Source organism: Callithrix jacchus, chromosome 4 (genome assembly GCF_049354715.1).
Source record: "Callithrix jacchus isolate 240 chromosome 4, calJac240_pri, whole genome shotgun sequence".
NCBI lineage: Eukaryota > Metazoa > Chordata > Mammalia > Primates > Cebidae > Callithrix > Callithrix jacchus.
The window spans coordinates 31,201,113-31,208,142 of record NC_133505.1 but is presented as its reverse complement, the minus strand read 5'-3'; the positions used below and the strand labels follow the sequence as shown (position 1 = coordinate 31,208,142).

Sequence of the window (7,030 nt, the reverse complement as noted above, 5' to 3'; positions counted from 1 at the left end):
CATGCCAAATGTAGCCAAGACCAGGAAATAAAATAGTTGGGATGGGGGAAGAGGATGCCAAGACAGTAGCATCTATGCAAGTATCTGTTACTATCTGTTTAGCATAGGGCACACAGTTGTGAAGTGTGTACATGAGTTTTGGAAACAGTCCCTCTGTAATTAGACAAACAAAATCAGGTAAAGTGAGAAAAAATCCCTAATGCTTTCCACAGCACCTTAGAAGTCGAAATTCTCAGAGTTCCTGATACAGATACAGAATATGACAGAAGAAACATGTACACCTTCCCCAATGCTTCACTGATGGAGAGACCACTATAGAGGGCAGGGAGGCAGTCTTTCTCACCTGCGTGGCAGGAGTGGGTCCAGCTGGCACTGACTTCTGAATGCAAGTGATGGTGCTGCTGGAATATGAGAGGCACTAAGTATTAACTGTTGCTGCGACAATCCACCTATAGAACTAACTTTGGGGTGAGACTGAACAAGAGCTACGGGGTTAGAAAAAGCCAGGGGTAGATAGGGTGGACAGAGATACAGCGTAGAAAGAAATAAAAGAGAGGAAGATGTTCATATTTCATATTTGATAAATTCCTCCCAATGGCTGATTCTACTGAGGCAAGGAAACCACCAAGAGCATGGAACACGGCACCCCACGGCGAGGCAGTACCATCAGGACCCAGGACCCACTTGAAGAGACTCCCCCAAAGAGAGTGCAACTATATTAAAAAAAAAAATCCTACACTGAAGCTCCTCAAATTATGCTCACATCATGACTTCATAAAGGTAATCAAAAAATAAAAAATTAGTAATGATCTCTGAAAAATATGAAGAAACCAACTCATTCTGAAAACTGTTAACTAATCAGGCATCTATCCTGCCCCTCCTGAATGAACTGTACTTCAGATCTTAATGAAAAAAATTTAACATATTTAGTGTTCCAGCTAACAATATTATTTTCAATTTCTAATAAGAAATGGATTATGAAAACAATTACCAATGGTGCTACAACTATTAGGTGAAAAGTTTATGGTGAACTTTTAAAGGGTATACAAAGCTGGTAATGCTCGAATTCAATTTTCAATCTTACCATCAAAAACAGAGACAACCAAACATAAGGTATCTCCTAATGGAAGTAAATAACATACAATCAAACCTCAAACTGATAAAGCTTCCTTTTTAACCAGAAAGGTATAGAAAACACAAGGGACAGAGGAACAGGTTATATGACACCATGAGGAAGCTATCTAAAAAATCCAGAATGTGAGCAAACCTATAGAACAAAGAACTCAATTTATTCAGCTAAAGATGGGTCGGTAACAGGGAAACAACCACTTCATTGAGCACCAAAAGTGACTCAAGAGAGGTTTATTTTTCTTAATTAAGAGACATATCAACCAAAAGCAATGTGTAGACCTTGACTGAATCCTGATATGAACAGACTAACTGTCTAAAAAGCTTCCATAAGAATTTGAACATTGACTGGATATCTGATAAAATTAAAGAATTACTGTTAACTTTTTCCAGATCTGATAATGGTATTATAATTTTTTTAAAAAATCAGTCCTTATTTTATGTGTGTATGGAGGAAATGATCTAATATCTGGGATTTGCTTCAAAATAACAGATCCCAGAGGTAGTGGGGAGCCCTGGGGCACAGACCAAATATGACTGGCCATGAGATGATTGCTGCTGAAGTTGGCCAATAGGTCAATTGGATTTGTCAAACTGTTCTGTTTGGATATATGTCTGAAAATTTCCATAACCAACAGTTCTTAAATGACTTGAACTGTTTATCTGTACAATAGTATGTCAGTTTACCCTGATGCCAAACACCACAGTTTATAGCTATCAATTTCATACATAATAAAATAAATACTTTAGCAGATAAGACATGCAATGAAGAAAATATGTGGCCATAGGTCATCTCAAGGTTAATAAATTTCACATTTAAGACTATTTGAGCCAAAAGTTAGCTTTATTAAAAAATGCTTGGCAGACAAAGAAATTATAACCAAATGTCTAAAGCATTGTACAAATAATTTTATAGCACTGACTCTAATATATCAAACAGCTTATAAAAGAGAAGAAAATATCTGAAAACAAGAAAGCTTAATTAAACTGATTTTTTTTAAAAAAAGATAACCAATGAAAATTATACTCCTTTAGAAAATGTAAGATTGCTTTTTGCTTTAAATAAATACAAGACTATTAATATCTACCTTCAAAACTTTTAAAAATGTAATTAAGAATAGTCCTAGGAATTCATAGTTTTTTCTTCAGAGTTCAGTGAATAAAAAAGATTACTGACTTAGGCTTCTCTCTTCAGAGATGAAATACACTCAATTGTTATCCATTTTGATCAAAAGCAGAAGCCATAATGTGCCAAACTACTCAATGACAAGGGTACAGGAACCCCATGAGGAACAGGTGGATAACAGGGAAAAAAACCACTCCACTGAGCGCCAAAACTCACAGTCCACACTCAGAGACGAAAGAGATTCTGAAAAGTGTCCCAAAAAACAGCACTGGGAATATGATGCTTGTGATGGAACCCTTAAAATTCTGTGAGGCTCCAAATTCTGAGAGATCCAAGATGGCTGATAACTAACAGCTCAGGATTGTAGCTCCCAGTGAAAGCTCAGAGAACAACAGGACGCCACACTTTCAGATGAATTTTCATCGCTCACGGACCAGCAGATTTCTAGTGGAGGAGCCCCATGGGTCGCCAGCGCGACTCTTGTGGCTGGCGCAGCAGTTTTGCCAGTGCCTTGGTGCGGCAGGTCTTCATGCAGAGTAAACGGGACTGGTTCCCTTACTGACTGGTGTTTGGAGCTCCGGGAAAGCAGAGCCGCTTGTTGCGGACTCAAGAAGGAAGCCAGACCAGAGATTCCCGGGCAGAAGAGCACCATCAGTCTTATCGCTGCTATTTTGGCCGGCGCAGTGGGTTGCTTGAATCCCAGCACTGGGAATCAATAAATTGAACGTCGACTCAGAAACCTAATTAGAAAGGCGGTAATTGTAAAGACGACAGATGGATAAATTTATAATAAAGGGAAAAAAACAGCCTAAGAAGGCCGAGCATATCCAAAATCAGAACCCCTCTCCCTCTACAGGGGATTGCAGTTCCTTATCAGCAATGGAACAAGCCCTGATGGAAAAGTACTGTGTTCCATTATCTGAAGTAGGCTTCAGAAGGTGGATGATAAGAAACTCCTGGAAATTAAAAGAACTTGTTCTAACCCAATGTAAAGAAACTAAGAACTTTGAAAAAAGGTTTGACAAAATGCCGAAAAGAATAGACAATATAGAGAGGAATATAAATGAACTAACGGAGTTGAAAAATACAATGCGAGAACTTAGTGAAATATGCACAAGTTTAAATAGCAGAATGGATCAAGCAGAAGAAAGGATATCAGAGGTCGAAGACCAACTTAATGAAATAAAATGACAAGACAAGAATAGAGAAAAAAGGATGAAAAGGAATGAGCAAAGTCTCCAAGAAATATGGGACTATGTGAAAAGACCCAATCTACGTTTGATTGGTATACCTGAATGTGATGGAGAGAATAAATCCAAGCTGAAAAATACTTTTCAGGATATTATCCAGGAAAATTTTCCCAATCTAGCAAAGCAGGACACTATTCAACCCCAGGTAATACAGAGAATACCACAAAGATATTCCTCAAGAAAAGCAACCCCAAGGCACATAATCGTTAGATTCACCAGGATTGAAATGAAGGAGAAAATACTAAGGGCAGCCAGAGAGAAAGGCCAGGTTACCCATAAAGGGAAGCCTATTAGATTTATATCGGATCTCTCAGCAGAAACCCTATAAGCCAGAAGAGAGTGGGGGCCAATATTCAACATACTTAAAGAACAGAACTTTCAGCCTAGAATCTCATATCCTGCCAAACTAAGCTTCACAATTGAAGGAAAAATAAAATCTTTTATAAACAAGCAAGTACTCAGAGATTTTATTACCACCAGGCCTGCTTTACAAGAACTTCTGAAAGAAGCATTATACATAGAAAGGAACAACCAGTATGAGCCTTTCTAAAAATATACCAAAAAGTAAAGAGCATCAGCATAAAGAAGAATTTACATCAATGAATGGATAAAATAGCCAGTTAACATCAAATGGCAGTAACCCTAAATTTAAATTGACTAAATCCCCCAATCAAAAGATACAGCCAAAACCTAACGGTATATCCAAAGATACACAAAGACTCAAAACAAAGGGTTGGAGAAAAATTTACCAACCAAATGGAGAGCAAAAATAAATAAATAAACAAAAAGCAGGAGTTGCAATTCTCACATTTGATAAAATAGATTTCAAAGCAACAAAGACACAGAGGTAAAAGGATCAATGCACCAATAAGAGATCTTAATACCCAGATACATAAGACCCATAATGAGATTTAGACTCAATGAGACAGAAAATTAATAAGCATATCCAGGACTTCAACTCAGATCCGGAACAAGTAAACTCAATAAATATTTATAGAGTTCTCCATTTTAAATACACAAAATATTGATCGGCCATTATTAATACCCATTTTTAGAATGAAGCAATATTCCTGTTCTCTCTCCCTCTTTTTCTTCCTCTTTCTTCCTCTCCTTCTCTCCTTTCTTTACTTTTCAACATCCTAGTTCCTCACCTCTACTCAATACATTCCTCTGAACACCTGATTCCTCGTGATTCTCCCGTCCCATTGAAACCTCCAATCCATAAAAAAAAAAAGATTATAAAGGGTTCAATTCAGCAAGAGGATATAACAATTTTAAATATATATCCACCAACCATATGAATACCCAGATATATAAAGCAAGTGTTATTAGAGCTAGAGAGAGAAACAGACCCCAATATAATGATAGCTGGAGATGTCAACATCTCAATTTCATATCCTCCAGGAAAAAAAAAAAAACCCTGACAAAGTTTATCTTAAAAACAGACTAAAACTGGGTCAGCCTGCTTCCTTTTCTCCTCCTCCAGTCCAATACACACCCTATCAGAAAGCCTTCTCCCCTTTTAAAATCTTGTTTGGCAGGCCCTCTCCCTTACTCCCCAGACCCTCGGATACCGTGCATGCTAAAGTCCATAACTATACACTCCTTAAAAAAAAAAAAAAAAATTCTGTGAGGCTCAGTCTTCAGAATAATTGAAGAAAGGTAGAACTACATTCAGGAGATTTTTGGTGTTACAAGTATTTTATAATATTTGAATTATAATTATAAATATTTTATAATATTTGAATTATAATTATAAATATTTTATAATATTTGAATTATAAATTTCTCTCTCTCTCTCTCTCTGTCTCTCTATCATCCAGGATGGGGTGCAGTGATGGGATATTGGCTCACCACACCTTCACCTCCCAGGCTCAAGTTATCCTCCCACCTCAGCCTCCTGAGAAGGAGTATGTGCCACCATACCCACCTAGTTTTTGTGGTTTTTTTTTTGAGATGGAGTCTTGCTCTGTCAACCAGGCTGGAGTGCAGTAGCATGATCTTGGCTCACTGCAACCCCCACCTTCCAGGTTCAAGTGATCCCCTGCCTCAGCCTCCTGAGTAGCTGGGACTACAGGTACATGCCACCATGCCCAGCTAATTTTTGTATTTTAGTAGAGACAGGGTTTCACCATGTTGGCCAGGATGGTCTTGATTTCCTGACCTTGTGATCTGCCCGTCTCAGCCTCCCAAAGTGCTGGGATTACAGGTGTGAGCCACTGTGCCCAGCCAATTTTTTTTTTTTAGTGATGGGGTCTCACTATGTTGCCCAGGCTGGTCTCTAACTCCTGGGCTCAAGCAATCCACCCACCTCAGTCTCCCGAAGTGCTGGGATTACCGCCATGTCCAGCCTCAAATTCTTTGTAAATGGGGTGTCCATGTTATTTTTGGTTATTTATCCTAATTAACCAAAGTTCTATTTTTAACATTTATTGAATAAAAAATAGTTGACTGAATTTGACTATCTATTGAAAATATCTAGTAGTCCACAAAACCAAAGGGTAAATTGGTATTTTATTGATGTTCATTTTCACCTATCATCTCTGGCTTCAGTAACCTTTACCAAGGTGTTTCTCATTAACCAATCAACTAGTAACTGAATAAATCTGTTACTGGATGCTTACTCCAAGCCCAGTACTTTGCTAGTTATGGATACAGAGAGGCGACAAAGCAGGACGGTTCACATCCAGACAGGTGAACCAGCAGGACAGCATGTGGGGAGCACTATGAGGTGGCCTGGACTCAGGTGAAGTGATGTGCAGCAAGGTATCTTCAGATCTCAGCCAAATCTGAGGGGATGATAAGGAAGGTCAAGTGAAGGAAGCAGTGTGCTTGAGGGCTTCTGGGAAAGAGAATGATGTGTCTTTGAGGACTAGCAATGACCCAATGTGGGCTGAGTGTAGACGACCAAGAACAGTTGATAAGGCTTCAGAGCTAAGCATGTCAGCACATAACCAGTACTAAAACCGGTTTTTCCCAAAGGCTAGGGGCCATTAAATGACTGTGAGGAAAGGAAGAACCTAAACAAATCTGAATTTTGAAAGGATATTTTACCAGGATTTGAGGGTGTGAGACTGAAGAGGAAGAGATCAGATAGGGAAAAAAAATCTGTCCTGATAGGTAATATCTGAAAATCTAAATCAGAGAGGTAAGATAAACAAACATGACAGGTAAGAGATGGGATGGAGCGATCCAGAAAGTGACACTTACAGCCTCTGCTGGCCAAGGGGGTGTGTTCAAATGCTACCAGCTTGGTGTCCTTTAAATGGAGAACATTCGGGGCACACTCTTGAGATTAGTACCCTGACTCCACAGATGCTGAAGGAGTGCTTACCAACTCGGTTGAGTGAGAATGCAATGCTTCCACCTCCTATGGAGTACTGTTGGATTCACTATGCTTTAAACCTGGACATCAGAAACTGCTATCTGAACAACCTGGAAAACTTGGAGAGTGCCTTGTATAGAACAGACTTGGTAACTAACATTTGCTGGCTTAACGAAAGAAAAACAAATGTATTTTCTATCT

General features: G+C 38.8%; 1 protein-coding gene across 4 annotated transcripts in view; it reads right to left on the bottom strand.

Annotated features, from left to right (window-relative positions):
* The window catches only part of EXOC2 (exocyst complex component 2), a 227,262-nt gene that overhangs the window by 31,793 nt on the left and 188,439 nt on the right, over positions 1-7,030 (bottom strand). The window lies entirely within an intron of this gene.